We start from the raw sequence: 20,185 nt of genomic DNA on the forward strand, positions 1-20,185 counted from the left end.
GGATATGGGAGGGGACAGAGAGACAGTGAGGAGTAAGGGCTGACACCTCAGGAACTGGGAGGATGGTGCTGCCCTCCACAGCGACAGGACAGGCAGGCGTGGGGTGGGGAGGGGAAGGGAAGGGATAGGAGGAAAGCTCATGAGCTCTGTTTTGGACATACTGAGTTGAAGATGTCTACTGGGCATCCACTTTGAGATGTCTGAAAGGCAGTTGGACATGCGCAATTGAAGGCCAACAGAGAGGTTGGGGCAGGACAGGCAGATTGGAGAATCTTTGGTATAGAGATGGTCATTAACTTTGATAAGTCGGTCCCCATAAAGCAAGACAATGAAAAGCAACTTGCCTACAGCCTCCTAGAGATTCTAATGTCAACTGTAAGACATTGATGCTCACCACTTTAAACTTTGAATCAATTGTTGAGAGTTGAATGAATAAAGAAAAAAAAAGAATTTTTAAGAATCCATGTTAGAGCCTGAACCAGAGTGGTGGCTGTGTGATTGGCAGGAATGGCCTCAATGTGAGAGATGTCTGGGTATGGTTGTGAAGGAATGGGAAAGTCAAAGTTGATGCCCAGGTCTTGACCCTGGTAACCTGGTGGCACCATCAGTGCAAGTAGATATTCATTGGAGGGGAGGTCTGAGTTCCATTTGGGAAGTGTTGACATTGAGATGCCTTGGAGCATCCAGGCAGAGACTGTTCCTGAAAACCAAGATAGCTGAAACGTGTCCCTTGAGCCCATTGATCTTCTGGGTTAGGAGGAAAACCTGCCTGTCTAGTCACTGGTCCCCTGAGTGGCAGAAATTCTAAGGAAGCATCCCCTGTACAAGTCATACATTTCCCCAGCCTTCCATACCTGCTATGAGTGCGGTGCTCTATTCCTTGTTGGTTTCACTTGTATCTCCCCTGGAAGTTGTTTCTAAAGTCTCTGTCAACACAGCCCAACCTCTGGAAGGTGTGATTGGGAAAGGCTGAGTATGGGCCACATTTGCATCAAACTGTAACTGGTAAATCACCAGCTCTTTGGCCCCTAGGTGTCCAGACCATGTTCAGATTCACAGCACTAAAGTTGGCTGAGCCCTTTCTTTGACCTGACCCTCCAAATCATTGATGTGAGACTTATTCTCATCTAACCAATGAGGAAATATCCTCAGGGGGCCCACGGTCTCACTGGAACAGGACCCCAGATCTGATTCCTCTGTTCAAGACTCAACACACACACACACACACACACACACACACACAAACATACCACACACGCAAACGCCACACACAACACACATACAATACATGCACCACACAAACACACACCATACACAAACATACAACAAACACCACACAACACACAGAATGGAGGAGTAACCTGTAGCATAGGCAGAAGAAAGATGAGCCAGGGCCACTTGGGGAGACAGATGGAGGTAGCAGGTCTCCCCTCGCCTGAGAAGAGACCATCCAGAACTGCCCCCTGCCTCAGCCCTTCATCCCAGGTCTCATACACCCCAAACTGCCCAGGGTGAGGGCATTCTTCATCCATAACTGTAGCTGATGTGAGTTGGGATACTTTAGCATAAATCTCTCCTGGTCCAGGGAACGGCTTCTGTCTGTGTTCCTGCTGTTTGCCAGAGTCCTTTGCAAGCCATGAGTTAGGGTCAGGATTTCCACCCCCTCCCTTCAAACACCAAGGTTCATGTAGGGACATAGCAGTGGCCCACACAACTCTTCTCTTTCCAAAACCAGCAAGACCCCCAGATACAGAGGGTCCTAAATTTCCTACCTGCTCATTCTCACCCACTCATTGGGAGAAAGAAAAGTCTTTAACCATTACAATCTCCCCTTGCCCCTGCCCTGCATGTCTGACCTAGGAGTTGAGGCCACAGATACTGTCCAATATCTCAGACTCATATTTACACTGAACCTTTAACCAGCCTTCCCTAGAATTCTGGGAAACAGTTTGTTTCTCATTCAGACAGTCCTCCACTTTCTCTGTGCCTTGGTTGGGACCCTTCTTTTTTGGATTTTCTGAAATTATTCCCTTCCCTCAAGGCCCAGCTAGAGGGAGAGATAGCTAGGAAGCTCTCCCTGCACCCCTAAGCCGTCCATGCATGGCACCCATCAGGTGTGGGATTAATGGTCCCTAAGGAGTAAATCTCAGAAGACCGCTGCACAGAATGCTGTGGAAGCTTGCTTTCTACTGTGCTGCTGCTCCTCCTGCAAAGCCTGCTCTGTCCACAAGATGCCGCTCTTGCTCAAGTCCAGGACCATTGGCTCTTCTAAAGACAGTATCAGAAAGCTCTCAATGCACCTTGGGACTCAGTAATAGCCTACAAAGGGCGTGGAGGTGAACTCCTGGCCATGGAAGTCACCATCCTAAGCTGCGTGGGTATGGGTGCACATGCACGCACACGCACGCACGCACACACACACACACACACAAGCATGCACCTGAAACAAAGCACATACACCCACAACATATACACACCCCAAGCCCCTGAAATAAAACACCTATACACACACAACACACACATGCCTCTGAGACAAAAGACATACACAAATGCACACACACCACACATACACATACACCTAAAACAACACACACACACACACACACACACACACACACACACACACACACGGCTTTCTCAATCTTTAAGAAACTCAAAAGCAACATGGCACAGGTCTTAAAGTGAGAGGCCGATAAAAACTTGCTCCAAGAAAACTGGCCCCAGACACTGAGCCAGGGTTGGGGAAGAGCCACCATAGAACAAGAAGCTTGTGAAGAGATATATGTTCCACCTCAGTGAAGGCAGATTGAGGCCCTTGGAAAAAAGAAATCACTAGGGATACAGGAAGGCACAAATGTTTCTTTGGGAGGGTTGCTTGTTTCCAGAATCCTAGCGGTCAACAGACTGGCAGCGATAGTAGCCTTGCTCCTCTGAAGTTCTCTAGAAATGCCTTCCTATTCTGGAGGTCATCATGGGTAACCTGTGAGTTTGAAGGAGGAGCCTCAAAGTGACAGCCTGGGTGACCCTTGCCTGCACACTAGTCAGCCTTTCCTACAGAAACACATGAAGGTCCACTGGATGTGGTTTGGAGTGGAAAGGCACAATCTGTATTGGCTAAAGAAGCTGCCATCCACACCAGTAGAATCTCAGGTCCCAGAAGGATAAAATCAATACATAACCTTCAATAAATACATTAGGAAAAAGTCATTCCTAGCTTTTAGGTAGCTAGTTTTTCCCCCTGGGGAGCAGGGGGAGAAGAGAGAAGGTGACCTAGAGAATAGCCTAAGGCTTCCTGAACCAAAGAAAGTCTAGCTTGGGCATAAAAGACACAGGAAGGCTGCAGAAATGAGAGGGAATTTGACCAGGATTTCACTTGTGAACTTAGAGAAAGACTCCCCCCGAGCATCTACCACAAAACTGGTAGGCCAGGTCACTTGTGGTGTTTTCTTATTTTCTTCCGATCTTTCAATGCTCCCCTTCACTCTGCTCCACTGCCTACTCTCTTCCTCTCTTCCAGTCCCTTTGACACTGCATCCCCCTTTTAGAAACTTGTGTGAGGCTCCAAGCCCCTTTTTCCATTTCTCTCCCACCATCTCTATCTGATCTTCTATCTCCAGCCTGACCAGTACCCCCCCACACATACTAGTTCCTTGCATACAAACAATCTTCTCCAAGGCACCTCTCATGATCCATCCAAAGTGTTGACAACCTCAGTTCTCTACCAACCCATTCCCTCCTCTCCTTCCAAGTCCTGCTCATGTCCCACTTTCTCAGGGAAGGCTTCCCCAAGAGTCTGACCTGGTTCCAATCTGAAGTGGTCCCACCACCCTTCAGTGCCCCTGCCTAGTCCCTACATCTGCACCACCAGCATTTTGATGGCCAGAGAAAGGCAGGTATGTATCTCGAATGCTCTCTGCTCAACATTTATGGTGCCTCTTCCATGCACATATTAAGAGCATTCAAGGTTCCTTGAGTGACACAGCAACAGAGACACCTTTGTTTGACAAGTCTCTGCTGTCAGGATCCGTGGAGGCATCTCACAAGGAGACATACCCCTGAGGTTCTTGTTTCTGTGAGGAAAGAGGGTCTGCAGAGGATCCTGTTGGTGGAAGCCCTTGTGCTGGTGGCATGAAGCCTCTGGAATGAGCTCCCTAAACAATTGAAAGAGAGGGGCACCGTGAGTCCTACCGGAAAAGTCAGGGGGCTGAAGAATGCTAGGCTGTCTAGCTAGGAGACACTATCCAGTAAGCCACCATGCTGCCTGTCCATCACTTCTTATGACCTGCGCAGACACTGTGGGCCCAGAAAGGAAAAGGAAAAGGACTGCAGGGCAGGTGGTATGTGGTCAACTGTGGAGCACTTTTAACGGCCCCATACTTCTCCCACTATGGAGGCCCCCATCAAGATCAATGTCCAGGCAATGCCACAGGGCTGGGCATCATGCAATGGTGCCAGCTTCAAAGAACTGTGGCCCTGGGTCACTCAAGGGGAAGGGGAGAGGGCAATGGTGGGCAGGAGCAGGACATACATTTCAAGCAATGATTATTACAGGCACAAAAATACCATCAGGGAAATGTGTGACCAAAAACTGTAGTGAAGCAGTCATGTGGTATGAGTGAGGACAACTGAGGGGTAGCCAGCCCTGTGTAGGGACATCAAGAGGCCTAGAGGGAGGCTCCCAAGCCACTGGGCAGAGCCTCATGGGAGAGTTACAGGAGACAAGAGTGTGGCTGGGTGACGACATTCAGCACCAGTGAAAAGGGTCCTCACTGGAGAAGATCACAGAATCCTGGAGGGGCTGGCATCTGCTTTTCCTCTCGTCCTCCTCACCTAAAAGCCCCAGGGGCAGGGGCCAAGCATATCTGTCATGTCCTCCTTGGCCTACTGACTGCTGAGCCTCTGAGGAAGGCATTCATTCTTCCTCTTTATAAGCTATTAATTACATAAAGAGACTTTAAATCCTATTTTTAAAAAAAGAACTGAAATTTCCCTCTCATTCTCTCCTTACCTTGTACCCCAGCCCCACCCCAGAGCTCTCTGTGCCCTGTTAAAAAGAAGAGAAAAATAAGAGACAGCCAGACAGAGAAAGAGGGAGAGTTGGAGACACAGAGAAAGAACAAGAGTCTGGCGGAGAGAGAAGGAGGGTTGGGAGTTCACAGAGAGAGATGGGAGAAAGAGAGGGAGAGAGTCAGAAACCGAGAGAAAGAGACAGACAAAGAGGAGAAGAGAGCAAGAGAGGGAGAAGGAAAGGGAGGGGGAGAGAGAGAGAGAGAGAGAGAGAGAGAGAGAGAGAGAGAGAGAGAGAGAGAGAGAGAGAGAGAGAGGAGGTGAGACAAATAGAGAGCAGAAAGAAAGAGGGAGAGAGAGAAAAAGAGTCAGACAAGAGACACACAGAAACGGAGAGGGAGATACAAAAAAAAAATAGCCCTGGCTTCCTTGGACAAAATCTCTCCCACTTGCCTGCCATAAAAGGGATGGGTCTTGACTAGGAGCCAATGTGTCTGGCCCTAGGAGCTGGATTTTTACTTTTTTTGTTACAGTCGACGTGGATATGTCTGGAAGAGAGCCTGAAGTCCCCATACCCCTTCCAAGGCTGCAGTCTCGAAGCAAAGCCTCAAGCCGGGATCCAGTTCCAGCCACGTCAGCTCCAGGAACCAAGGGGGTGTGAGGCAGGTCTGAGGCCAGTCTCTCAGCCTCAGGACTGCTCAGGTCATGGAGACAATAGAGGAAAACCAAGCAGCTGCAGGCTCCAGCCACAAAGATATTCTGGGCAAAGCTGATAGATCCTCAGCTCTCCCAACTCTTGGTGGTGGTCAGCAAAGATATGCACTAATATTTAAGCACGTACTATGCACCAGACTCTGTACTAAGTGCTGGAAATGCACTTAGTGAGCTTACCATCTAATGGGGGAAGACAACAGACAAAAGGAAGCAGAAGCAGAAAAGGGGGGTGGTGGTCAGCCTGAGAAGGTGCCCAGTTTGGAGGTGTGGTGGAGAAGCCAGTTGGAGAAGTCTCAAAGCAGGGCAGCCAGGTGAGAGATGAGAGGTCTGAGCTGAGCTCTCTCCCTTATGGCCCCATTCCCCAGGCAGACAAGCAGAGGATACAGATGATACAGTCCCAAGGCTGCTGAGATCCTCTAGAATGATGAAGTTATTCCAGTGACCTATGCCAGGACCCTCCACTCCTCCCCATCACAGTCTCTAGAAACAGGCTAACCAAACAATTCACTTGAGTTGCTGGAAGGCCCAGCTCCCTGCTCATTCTCCTAGGACTGTACCTTCATTGGCCATTCCCCCAAGGAGCTTACATTCTGCTGACACACACAAGTCAAAAAGTCTAAAGAATTTACAGAGTAACGAGTTTACAAGTGTTTCCCAGCAGAATTGTGGTTATTTATTATTTTCCCTAGTGCTTTTCAGAGAAAGAGGTGGAGTTGGAAAAAAACTCCATTGGTTCCTTTCATTTTTTTGTAATTTCTTTTTGTTAGGTTAATTTATAGCAAAAGAAGACTGCCATTTTCTCTGCTTGCTGTTCACAATTTAGGCTAAAGGTGACTTTATTTTAGGTCCCAAAGCAAATGGTGAAGTCCCTTTCATAACGGCCTCCTTCCTAGACAGCAGGACTCAGAATCTTTTCAAGGAAGCAAGTGCCCACTTAGCAGCCCTACTGGGACGTTGCCCAAACATAACAAGGTTCTCAGCTGGGAGAGGATCATTTGCAAGTGAGGACAAGGTTGAAAAAGTGCTCCTAGGAAGATCTGGAGAAATCTAGCTTACTCTTTTCCAATTCAATCTAACATGCACTTAACAAATATCTTCCATGTTCCAGCACTGGGCTGGACCCTGGGGGTACAAAGACAGAACAAAGAATAAACCCTGCCCTCAAGGAACTAACATTTTCATTGGGGGTGAGGGGAAGGTGTAGGAATGGGATACAGATGCTGAATATAAGCTGATGAGTGCCTATGAGATCATTTGAGGGAAGGGACAGAGCACCAAGCACAGGGTGGGTCAGGGAAGTCTTCCCCTAGGAGGAGATATCCCAGCTTCCTCTTCTGACTTTTTTTCTTCTTCATGTGTTCAAATTCACACTATTCAAAGTTATAATTCTATAAAATAGGGTAATAAGTTCCAGCCCAATGGAAATATGTAGGGAGAGTTAATAAATACGTACTATGTGCCAGGCACTGTGCTAAGCCCTGGGGATACAGTGAAAGGAATAAGACAGTCCCTGCCCTCAAAAATTTCATAATCTAATGGAGGACACAACATATATAAAGGGGGGGGCAGGGCAGGATGAGGCTAAATATGAGTTTCTGACATGATTTCATCTTGCAGAATAATGAGTTTCTGAAGATGATGAAGTCCAGGAAAGTAGACCCATAGGAAATGGTGAAGAGAATTCCCCTGTGCCATCCTTAAATAGTGGGAGGAGCTCTCCCAAGGCAGCCTTCCACTGTCTCCAAGCAGAGAGAGGGAGGGCCCCCAGGGGCAAGGAATTTCTGAGTTGATTTCCACATAGCACTCCTATGTGAGAGATTGAGGGGTGGAGGTGGAGGACAGAGGAATAAGAGTCAAGCTGAACAAAAACATTGCATCATGGGAGAGAAGTCAAGACAAAAGCTCTGTGACTAGTCCCTTGGTCATTGGAGGGTTTTTCTTGTGGGCTCCTGCTATCCTCCTAAGAATATAAATCTTAGCCTGTCTTTCTTTTTCTGTTATTTTAACATTTTTATTTAAAGTTTTGAGTTCCAAATTCTACTCCTCTCTCACTCCTTCTCCTTCCCTGAACTGGCAAGCAATCCGATGTACATGTGCAATTATGTAAAGCATTTCCATATTAATCCTTTTGTGCAAGAAGACTGGAATAAAAAAAGAAAGAAAGAAAGTGAAAAATAGCCTGCTTCACTCTGTATTCTAGTGATACCAGCTCTTTTTCTGGAGGCAGATAGCATGCTTTGTCATTAGTCCTTTGGGATTGTCTTGGATCACTGTATTGCTGAGAAGAGCTAAGCCATTCATCGTTGATCATGGTACAATGTTGCTGTTACTGTGTACGATGTTCTCCTGGTGCTGCATACTTCACTTTCCATCAGTTCGTGTAAGTCTTTGCAGGCTTTTCTGAAATCATCCTGCTTGTCCTTTCTTATAGCATAATGATATTCTATTACAACCATATGCCACAGCTGGCTCAGCCATTCCCCAATTACTGGGCAGCCCTTGGATTTCCAGTTCTTAGCCACCACAAAAAGAGCTGCAGTAAATATTTTGTACAAATAGGTCCTTTCCCCTTTTTATGTGTTTCAGAAATATCATGTTTGACCCTCGTATTGGGTCAGCATTGGGAGGTAGGTGCTACAATTGCTCATTTTAATATGATATGCCCATTTTACAGTTGAAGGAAATGAGGCAGACAGAGGTTAAGCACTTGCCTAGAGCCACACAGCTAGTAAGTGTCTGAGTCTGGATTTGAACTCAGGTCTTCCTGACTCCAGGTCCAGCACTCTATCCAAAAGTTTCTTGGGCAATGCATAGAGAACATAGTTGAGAAGACTCCTAGCCCTGGCTGTGTGTGTGTGTGTGTGTGTGTGTGTGTGTGTGTGTGTGTGTAGATGAAGGACATCTATACTGTGTGCCGGGCACTGTGCTAGGCACTGAGTACACACAGAAAGGCAACAGACCTTCCCAAGGAGCTCCCAGTCTAATGTGGGAGAAACATGCAAACAACCATGTACAGACAAGCAAGCTTGAGATAGAGTCAAATGGAAAATGACCAACAGAAAAAAGGCAGGAGAATTCAGGGGGACTGGGAAAGGCTCTCTGCAGAAGGTGGGCTCTTCTCTGGGCTTGAAGGAAGCCGGGGGAGAGGTGAATGTTCCAGGGAGGAGGGAGAAAACAAGCAGCGGGGGACACCTAGGTTGTGAGCCTTGGTGATTGGGAGGATGCTGGTGCCCCGGGCAATAATAGAGAAGGGAGGAAGTAGGGAAGGCAGCAGGGGAAAGGGGGAGAGTCCCATTTTGGACACGTTGCGTTTAAAACGTTGACAACACGTCTGGTTTAAGATGTCACAAAGGCAGGGGAAGATGCAGGACTGGAGGCCGGGGGAAAGGGCAGGGCTGGACAGATAGATCATCTGTATAGCAATGGCCAATGAATCCAGGGAACCTGATGAGATCACTCATCTGTCAGGAAACTGATTTGGGGCTAGAAATTCTTGTGGGCAGCCAGGGAGCTCAGAACCTGCATGATGTCTGAGCCCCTTTCCAGCCAGCCCTGACCCCTTCATTTAATCCACACCCCGAACGGCTAAGTGGGTTAGTGATGGGCTGAGGCCCTTGCCTCACTAGGTCACAGGGTCAGGATCCGCATACAGTCCCCTGATTCAGTGTCTAGGCCTGTTTTTCATTTTCTCCACTCCTCCCAAAGCCAGAAGGAGCTGAAGGGTCAGTGGAAGAGGCCTGGGAAGGAAAGATCCTGGAGAGAGAGGCCTCACTCCCTCCTCCCTCCTCCCCTCACATTCCCTCTGCCTCTCCGCAGAGGGCGGGCCCTGGGGATTGATGATTGACAGTGAGACTGATCCTCTGATAGGGCCCCATGGAAGGGAGCTGTCTCAGGTCCTCCTCTCTGCCAACAGACCCTCTGGAGGTGGAGAATGAAGTGGTCCCAAGTCTAGGGTTGAGGTGGGGGTGGGGTGCTCTAACCCAGGAAATTCCAAAGGATGACTCACTCCCTGTTGAGCCAGAGTTCAGCCCCGGGGAGACAGGAAGATTGGGTGGCCTTAAAGGCCCAGCTCCCCCCTAGGGGACCTGGAGAGGGAAGATGGCCCTGGGGGTGGGGAACAGGAGGGTGGCCTGGAGGTGGCCCTGCCTGAGGAAGCAGCCAAATGAGGTCCAGCCGCCTTTTATCATCCCACCTGGCCTGGAGAGGAAGGGGGTGGAGAGGGAGAGAGAGAGAGAGAGAGAGAGGGTGAGAGAGAGAGAAAGAGAGAGAGAGAGAGAGGGAGTGATGTGGGCGGGGCAGGGAGAGGGAGAGAGCAAGAGAGAGTGCACTGAGCAGCTGAAGAGGGAAACAATAAAAAATCAGGGTTTCCCCTCCTCCCTTCACCAGCCAGGAGTGAGGGGGGCACCTCCTCTGCTTTTCTTCCTGTTCCAGCTCCTCATTCCTCACTTGCTCCTCCTCCCTTCTCTTTCTCCTTCTCCCTTTCCTCCTCTGACTCACTCATGCTCCTCGTCTCCTCATTCTTTCCCCACCTCCTCCTCCCCCTTCCCCTCTCCATCTTCTCCTGCTGCCCCTCCTCCCTTCCTCCTCCTTCCCCTTCTCCCTTTCCTCCTCTGGCTTGCTCCTGCTCCTGCTCCCGCTCCTGCTTCTTCTCTTCCCTTCTCCCCACCCTCTCCTCTCTGCATCTGCTTCTCCTTATGCCCCTCTTCCCTTCCTCCTCTTCTCCCTCTTCTCCCTCTTCTCTCCTGCTCCCCCTTCCTTTTCTTTCTAGCTCCTCCTCCTTTTTTCCTCTCCTCTGCAAAGTCTAAGAAGACCAATTCACCCATATTTGAAATGAAAACCAGGAAACAACATTTTATTCAATAAACAGAAATGCATAAGTTGTATTTATTTAATGGTATGATTTTTTGCTCTTTATTTGTAAAACGTTGTAATTTTTTAAATGGCCTAGTTCAATGTTATAGCCAGTTAATAGGATAACATGGAACCAGAAACATGGGATGAAGAGAAAATGAGAGAAGACGCTATGAAGGAAGACAGGAAAGGAAACACCAAGAAGACAAAGAAGGGAAGGGAGACAGCCATTGTAACAGTGGCCATGCCCTGGCTCATGTATAGGGTGAGGCTGGGCCCTGGAGCCTTCCAGGGAGCCACCAGGTCTCCATCTCCTCCTGACCTCTTTTAGGGCTGCCCCAGAGAAGGTCAGCAGAGCCACCCACTTGGAGGACTTGAAAGGAAGAGGCGCTCCCACTCAGTCCTTCTTGTCCTTTGTGCAGACAAACTGCAGCTGTTGATAGGACTTGTGTGCGTCTATGACCTTGGCTCTTTCAGGCCCGGATATCCAGTGAGCCGAAGAGATCTGATTTTACAGGGTTATATGGTGAACTGGGAAGAGAAAGAGATGGTGAACTCTTCCCCCTGGGGGTCTCATGCCCATAGAAATGAAAGTCTTTCAGTGATGCTTCCAGAGCATAATCTTTTAAAAAAAATTCTAGTTAGTTCAGAGGCACCCACACATAGGACTACTGTTATTTCTCTCTGGCCCTCCCTCCATCCGTCTCTATAGTTCCATCCCATCTGCCTGCCTGCCTGTCTGCCTGTCTGTCCATACGTGTGTCTGCCTTTACACATCTGATGACCAAATTTCCCACCTGCCTGCCCCTGTCTCTCTGTCCATATGTTTGTCTGCCTATACCTAACCAAACTCCACATCTGCCTGCCTCGTGAGGGAATTGAGGAGAGTAGGACAGCAGGTAGTTGATTATGGGAATAGAATGAACCACACGAACTCCATCTTGTGACTCAGTTCTGGAGCTAGCTTAGTTTCTCTTCAATTATGGGTCTAGTCCAATTTCTATCTTGTGAGAAAACTTTATTTAATTGTGGGAATTGGGAGGAAACCTTATCGCATTGTTTGAACCTCTCCCTGTGTAACTGGGAAATTGGACCCCCTTTCCGTGCTGTTCATAACACCTTAACCAAGGACCTGGGTTATGCTGACCAGAGTCCCGGTCAGATCCAAAGATTGATGCAAAAAGTTTTCTCACAGTTATTCATCTCAAGCAACCCACATGTCTTATCTGAAAAATGGCTCAGTACCGATCAATTAGTCCACGTTCCATTGCTTGTTTATAGATATTTGGGGAGTGTGATACCTTCTCTTCTGAATTTGGAGAACTGCACCTGTTTGCTCTCCCTCTGCCAACTTGGAAAGTCTCTAATCTTTCATCCAATTAGAAATCAGATTACCTAATGTTGGCATTGTTCCATTTAACTAATTGGCCTTATTTAATTAATTATTTTTAATGTGCAAAAATTTGTCTCCCCCTGCATTTAGGATCCAGGCCTGAGCTGAGGAGGTCTGGTCCTGGTTCATTGGCTTGCTTTGTTTTGTTTTCTTGGAGGGGGCAAGACAGGACAATTGGGGTTAAGTGACTTGCCCAAGGTCACACAGCTAGTAAGTGTGTCAAGTGTCTGAGGCCAGATTTGAACTCAGGTCCTCCTGACTCCAGGGCTAGTGCTCTACTCACTGTGCCACCTAGTGACCACAGTCCTGGTTCACTGGGCAATTGGCATGTATTGCTTAATAAATTGATATGCTTAGAAGATCACTCCTTTGTTTTCCTCAGTCATCTCATCTCTTACTAAGCATCCCCCCCTTCCTGTCTGTCTGCCAATATATCTGTCTACCAATATGTCTGCCAAACTTCCCACCTGCTGGCCTCCCTACCTGTCTGTCTCTCTGTCTGTATTTCTGTCTGCCTTCTTTATCAGTATGCTTCCCGAATGTCCCATCCACCTGCCTCCACCACTTTGTCTGTCTGCATATCTGTCTGCATGTCTGCCCGTTTGCCTGCCTTTCCATATGCCCACTTGATTCTGTCAGGTGTCTGCCCTTTGTGGCCAGAAGTCTGTCATTTTAACTTTAAGCTGAGGCAGTGTGGTATGCAGGGAAGGGTGCTGGTTCTGGAGCCAGAGGACTTGGGCTCATAACCCAGTTCAGTCACTTTCTTTTTAAAATTCATTTTCTATTTTATTTTTAGTTACAAATTCTCTCCTTCCCCTTATAATCTCCCTCCCCCTCCATTGAAAAGGGAAAAAGAAAATAATCATGCAAAATAAATTCCCAAATTGACTGTATTCAAAAGAGGCAAGGAAAATAAAGAAATTGAAGAGAACACACTTCACCCCTCCCTGAGTCTGTCAGCTCTCTGTCTGTAGGTGGGTGGGCAGCATGTTTCATCATGAGTCCTTCAGAATTATGGAGGGTCATTGTGTTGATTAGTTACTAAGTTTTTCAAAGCTTATTATCTTTACTCTATTGTTGTTACTGTATAAATTGTCCTCTTGATTCTGCTCACTTCATTTTGCATCAGTTCATGCAAGTCTTCTCAGGGTTTTCTGAAATCATCCCTTTCATCATTTCTTACAGCACAATAGTCTTCCATCACATCCATAAACCATCACTTGTTCACCCATTCCCCAGTGGGTGGGCATCCCCTCAGTTTCCAATTCTTTCCAACCACAAAAAGGCTGCTATAAATATTTTTGTAATCATGTATTTTTGTACTTTTCCTCTTTTCTTGATCTCTTTGAGGCATAGACCTAGTAGTGGCATCACTGGGTCAAAAAGTATATAGCTTAGTAGCTTTTTGACTGTGGTTCCAGATTGCTCTCCAGAATGGTGTTACTAGTTCACACTTAGTGCAACCTATTTTCCCAGAGCCCCTGGTGTTTGTCATTTTCTTTTTCCATAATCCTAGCCAATCTGATGAGTGGTGGTGGTACCTCACTATTAGTGATTCAGAGCACTTTTATATGGTTATTGGTAGCTTTGACTTCTTCCTCTAAAAACTGCCTATTCCTATCCTTTAACCATCTATCAGTTGGAGAATTTTTCTAATTCCTACAAATTTGACTCAGTTCCCTATGTACTTTAGAAACAAAATCTTTATCAGAGAAACTTGCTGCAAAAATTTCCCCCAGTTTCCAGCTTTTCTTCTAATTTTAGCCACATTGCTTTTGTTAGTGTAAACATTTTTGATTTTATGTAATCCAAATAGTCCATTTTACTTGATGTGAACTTCTCTATATCTTATTTGGCAGTGAATTCTTCCCCTATCCACAGACCTGACAGTTAATTTCTTCCATGCTCCACTAATTTGCTTATGATACCACCCTTTATGTCTAAATCATGTATCTATTTTGAGCTTATCTTGACTTATGGTGTGAGATGTTGTTCTATGCCTAGCTTCTGCCAGACTACTTTCCAATTTTCCCAGCAGTTTTTGTCAAATAATGAGCTTGTGCCCCAATAGCTCAGATCTTCAGGTTTATCAAACTCTAGGTTACTGTGCTTATTTGCTTTGTACATTGTGTACCTAATCTGTTCCATTGATCAACCTCTCTATTTCTTTATTTTAATTAATGTATTTATTTATTTGCTTGCCTGTCCATTTAATTAATTATTTATTTGTCTATTTATTTATTTGTTTGTTTGTTTATTTATTTATTTAGTGTTTTCAACATTCACTTCTACAGATTTTGAGTTCTAAATTTTCTTCCCCTCCTTCCCCTCTCCCGTCCCCAAAATGGCATGCTGTCTGATATAGGCTCTACATATACATTCATGTTAAACATATTTTCACATTAGTCATGTTGTAAAGAAGAATTAGAACCAATGGGAGGAACCACGTACCTCTCTATTTCCTACCCAGTACCAAACTTTACACAATTAAAGCTTTATAATGTAGTTTGAGATCTGGTACTGGTAGGCCTCCTTCCTTCCATTTAAAAAAACTGACTCCCTTGATATGCTTGCCTTTTTCTTCCTCTGGATGAATTTTGTTATGATTTTTTCTAAAGCAATTCTTTATTAATTCGGTTAGTATGGCACTGAATAAGTAAATTAACTTAGGTAGTATTGGCATTTTTGTTATATTCGCTTGGCTTACTGATGAGCAATTGATATTTCTCCACTTATTTAGAACTCTCCTTATTTGTGTGAAAAGAGATTTGTAATTGTGTTCATATAGTTCTTGCGTGTGTCTTGGCATGTAGGCTTCCAAGTATTTTATGCTATCTGTAGTTATTTTAAATGGAACTTCTGTTTCTAGTTCTTCCTACTGGATTTTGTTGGTAACATGCAGAAATGCTTGTGATTTGTGTGGGCTTATCTTATATCCTGCAACTTTTTGAAGTTAATAATTGCTTTTATTAGGTTTTTAGATGACTCTACAGGGTTTTCTAAGTAAATCATCATATCATTTGCAAAGAGAGGTGGTTTTGTTTCCTCATTGTTTATTCCTTCAATTTCTTTCTCTTGTCTTACTACTGTATCTATAATGCAATATTGAATAATAGTGGTGATAAAGGATGTCCTTGCTTCACCCTTGATCTTTTTGATAAGGTTTCCAGCTTATCCCCATTACAGCTAATGCTTGCTGGTGGTTTTAGACAGATTCTACTTACCATTTTAAGGAAATCTCCATTTATGGCTCTGTTTTCTAGTATTTTTAATAGGAATGAGGGTTGTATTTTGTCAAATACTTTTTCTGAATTTATTGAGATAATCACATGATTTTTCTTGTTTTTGTTATTGACTGGTCAATTGTGCTGGTAGTTTTCCTAATTTTGAACCATCCCTGCATTCCTGGTATAAATCTCACCTAGTCATAGTGTATTATCTTTGTGATATATTGCTGCAATCTCCTTGCTAATATTTTATTAAAATTTTTGCATCAATATCCATTAGGGAAATTGTGTATAGCTTTGTTTTTCTGTTTTGATTCTTCCTGATTTAGATATCAAGACCATATTTGTGTCATGGAAGGTGTTTGGCATAATTCCTTCTTTGCCTATTTCTCCCAAAAGTTTATGTAGTATTAGAATTAATTTTTCTTTAAATGTTGAGTAGAATTTGTTAAAAATCCATTTGGTCCTGGGGCTTTTTTCCTACAGTTAATTCAATTTTTTTCTAAGATAAACTTTTAAAAATATCCTATTTCCTATTCTGTTAATCTGGGTAATTTATATTTTTGTACATATTCATCTATTTCATTAAGATCGTTAGTTTTGTTGGCATATAATTGGGCCCAAAAACCCCTAGTAATTGCTTTTATTTCATCTTCATTAGTTGTGAATTCACCTTTTAAATTCATGATACTGATAATTTGTTTTTCTGTTTTCTTTTTAAAAATCAAATTAGCCATTGTTGTTCAGTTTGTTTATTTTTCTTCCAGAAATAAAACCCAGCTTTTGGTTTTATTTATTAACTCTATGGGAGTTTTTTAGCTTTCAATTTCATTCATCTCTCCTTTGATTTTCAGGATTTCTGTTTTGGTATCTAATCTAATTTGTTGGTTTTCTAATTTTTTTAGTTGCATATCCAAATCTTTGATCTACTCCTTCCTTCATTGATGTAAGCATTTAGAAATATAAGTTTTCCCCTAAGAAGTGCTTTGACTGTATCTTACAAATTTTGATATGTTGTCTCATTGTTCTTACCATCTTTTTATTTATTTATTTAATTTATTTAATATATTTAGTTTTCAGCATTGATTTTCACAAGAGTTTGAATTACAAATTTTCTCCCCATTTCTACCTTCCCACCCACTCCAAGATGGCATATATTCTGGTTGCCCCATTCCCCAGTCACCCCTCCCTTCTGTCACCCCACTCCCCTCTCATCCCCTTTTCCCTTACTTTCTTGTAGGGCAAGATAAATTTCTATGCCCCACTGCCTGTGTATCTTATTTCCTAGTTGCATGAAAAAACTTTTTTTTTGAACATCTGTTTTTAAAACTTTGAGTACCAAATTCTCTCCCCTCTTCCCTCCCCACCTACCCTCCCTAACAAGGCAAGCAATTCAACATAGGCCACATGTGTATCATTCTGCAAAACCCTTCCACAATACTCATGTTGTGAAAGACTAACTATATTTTGCTCCTTCCTAACCTATCCCCCTTTATTCAGTTTTCTCCCTTGACCCTGTCCCTTTTCAAAAGTGTTTGATTTTGATTACCTCCTCCCCCTATCTGCCCTCCCTTCTATCTCCCTTTCTTTCTCCCTTTTTATCTTCTTCCTCCTTCTTTCCTGTGGGGTAAGATACCCAATTGAGTGTATATTCACTCCTATTCCCTCCTCAGGTCAAATCTGATGAGAGCAAGATTCACTCATTCCCCCTCACCTGCCCCCTCTTCCCTTCCTACAGAACTGCTTTTTCTTGCCACTTTTATGCCAGATAATTTACCCATTCTATCTCTCCCTTTCTCCCTTTCTCAATATATTCCTCTCTCATCCCTTCATTTGATTTTATTTTTTTAGATATCATCCCTTCATATTCAACTCACCCTGTGCCCTCTGTCTATGTGTGTGTATGTGTGTGTGTGTGTGTGCACACGTGTGCATGTGTTTGTGTGCCCTTTGATCCCTTAATGTAGAAGCTGCTAGATCTTGTACTATCCTGATTGTGTTTCCACAATACTCAAATTGTTTCTTTCTGGCTGCTTGCAGTATTTTCTCCCTGATCTGGGAGCTCTGGAATTTGGCAACAATATTCCTAGGAGTTTTCTTTTTGGGATCTTTTTCAGAAAGCAATCAGTGGATTCTTTCAATTTCTATTTTACCCTCTGGCTCTAGAATATCAGGGCAATTCTCCTTGATAATTTCTTGAAAGATGATATCTAGGCTCTTTTTTTGATCATGGCTTTCAGGTAGTCCAATAATTTTTAAATGATCTCTCCTGGATCTATTTTCCAGGTCAGTGGTTTTTCCAATGAGATATTTCACATTGTCTTCCACTTTTTCATTCCTTTGGTTCTGTTTTACAATATCTTGATTTCTCATAAAGTCACTAGCTTCCACTTGCTCCAGTCTAATTTTTAAGGTAGTATTCTCTTCAGTGGTCTTTTGGACCTCCTTTTCTATTTGGCTAATTCTGCCTTTCAAGGAATTCTTCTCCTCATTGACTTTCTGAAGCTCTTTTGACATTTTAGTTAGTCTATTTTTTAAGGTGTTGTTTCCTTCAATATTTTTGTGGGTCTCATTTAGCCAGTCGTTGACTTGTTTTTCATGGTTTTCTCAGATCATTCTCATTTCTCTTCCCAATTTTTCCTCTACTTCTCTAACTTGCTTTTCCAAATCCTTTTTGAGCTCTTCCATGACCTGAGACCAGTTCATGTTTTTCTTGGAGGCTTTTGGTGTAGGCTCTTTGACTTTGTTGACTTCTTCTGGCTGTATGTTTTGGTCTTCTTTGTCACCAAAGAAAGATTCCAAAGTCTGGGACTGAATCTGAGTCTGTTTTCGTTGCCTGTTCATGTTCCCAGCCTACTACTTGACCCTTGAGTTTTTCGTGGGGGTATGACTGCTTGTAGAGAGTACTTTGTTCCAAGATTGAGGGGATGTGTTGTTGTTTTCAGAGCTATTTCTATACAGCCAGCTCTGCCACACCAGTGCTCCTCCTCCCCCAAGAACCACCAACCCGGACCTGACTCAGATCTCAAGCAAGCTCTGCACTCCCGCTCTGACCCGCCACTTAATTCCTCCCACCAGGTGGGCCTGGGGCCGGAAGTAACTGTAGCTGTAGTTCTGTAGCTGCACCACCCCTGCTGTCCCTGGGGTGGTGGCCGAACTGCGAACTCCTTTCACTCTGTCCCCCGCAGCTTTCCCCAATAACCTTCTCTGTTGTCTTTGGTGTTTGTGGATTGAGAAGTCTGGTAACTGCCACAGCTCACTGATTCAGGATGCTAGAGCCTGTTCCACTGGGCTCTGGGTCTGGTTGCTCCAGGCATGGCTCACGCTGGGCTCTGCTCCACTCCTAGTTCCATGCGATAGACCTCACCCAGTGACCATCCAGGCTGTCCTGGGCTGGAGCCTGCTTCCCTCTGCTATTTTTTGGGTTCTGCAGTTCTAGAATTTGTTCAGAGCCATTTTTATATGTTTTGGGAGGGACCTGGGGGGGAGCTCACGCAAGTCCCTGCTTTCCAGCTGCCATGTTGGCTCCGCCTCCATTCTTACTATCTTTAATGAAGTTATTGGTTGTTTCTATAATTTATCCTTTGAACAGGCCATTCTTTAGTATTCAGTTATTTAGGTGCAAGGTCATCTACTGCATCCTGAGCCATTACCAGTTATTTTGACTTTTTTCTTGCCACTGGACTCTGATGACTCTGGAAGACAGAGTGAGGCAGATGACTTCAAGCAACTGTGTTTCACTTAAATACAATTCATGCACAAGTCATTTTACACTTCCATTTTACCATTTTTACCTATCTGGAAGTCCTGTGGTGATGGAAAAGTGGTGAAGCAGCAAGTGAGGAAGCCCTGCACACAGGTGGCCAATACCAGAGGGTCACCTTCTCCCTGAAAGAGCAGTGGGATTTGGCAGATCCTTGGGTGTCTGAGCAGTCATTTTTTAAGGATCACACTGCTTACCTCTTGGCACAAGGAAAGGTCTAGAAAAGTTGCCCTAAAAATTGCCTGCTTTAGCCGACCTAACCCTGGCCTGCTTGCTGCAGCAGGCAGGGATTTTACCCTGTGGTCAAAACACATGCGCGCACGCACACCACACACACACACACACACACACACACACACACACACACACACACAAAAACTTTTAGGAAATTATTTCACTTGCTATTGGCACATGGAATGTTCACATGCTTATGGACAACATGATATCTAGTAGACCCAAAAGACAAATAGCTCTTGTAACAGAATTCAGCAGGTATCACATCCAAATAGCAAACCTAAGTGAAACAAGGCTGGCAAATAAGTCAGAGCTGGATATTCATTTTTCTGGAGTGGCTGCAGTGATAGGGAGCACTGTGAAGCTGATGTAGGTGTCTCAATCAAATCTAATCTAGTCAATAAGCTTGTATGCCTCCCTAAAGGACTGAATGACAGGCTCATGACAACACAATTCCTGCCACTTGCCGGAAAATATACCACCATCATCAGTGCCTATTCCCCCCCACCCCCTGTAATGAACCCTGATGAGATTTAGAAAAATTATGAAGACCTATAGACCTTCATCATCAATGTGCTGAAAGAGGACAATCTTGTGATTCTGTGTGACTTTAATCCCAGAGTAGGCACAGACTATCAGACATGGAAGGGGAGTACTGAGAAGGAACGAAGTCAGAAACAACAGCAATGGTCACTTACTATTGAAGACTTGTGTGTCTCATGACCTTCTCATCACCAACACTGTCTTCCATTTGCCTAAATACAATAAAATTTTGTGGATTCACTGTCACAGTGAGTCACATTGGCATTCAATAAACTATGTCATTAGAGGAGAAGAGTCAAACAGGATGTGAGAGTGATGAAGGTGATGTGTGGTGCAGAGTGATGGACTGATCATAGACTTATCACCTACAAACTAGACATTCACATTCAACAAAATGGTGGCCCCAAGGCAAGATGACTATCAGAAGACTTAATGTTAACAGATCAGAGTGCT

Source organism: Trichosurus vulpecula, chromosome 5, assembly GCF_011100635.1.
Source record: "Trichosurus vulpecula isolate mTriVul1 chromosome 5, mTriVul1.pri, whole genome shotgun sequence".
NCBI classification, from domain to species: domain Eukaryota; kingdom Metazoa; phylum Chordata; class Mammalia; order Diprotodontia; family Phalangeridae; genus Trichosurus; species Trichosurus vulpecula.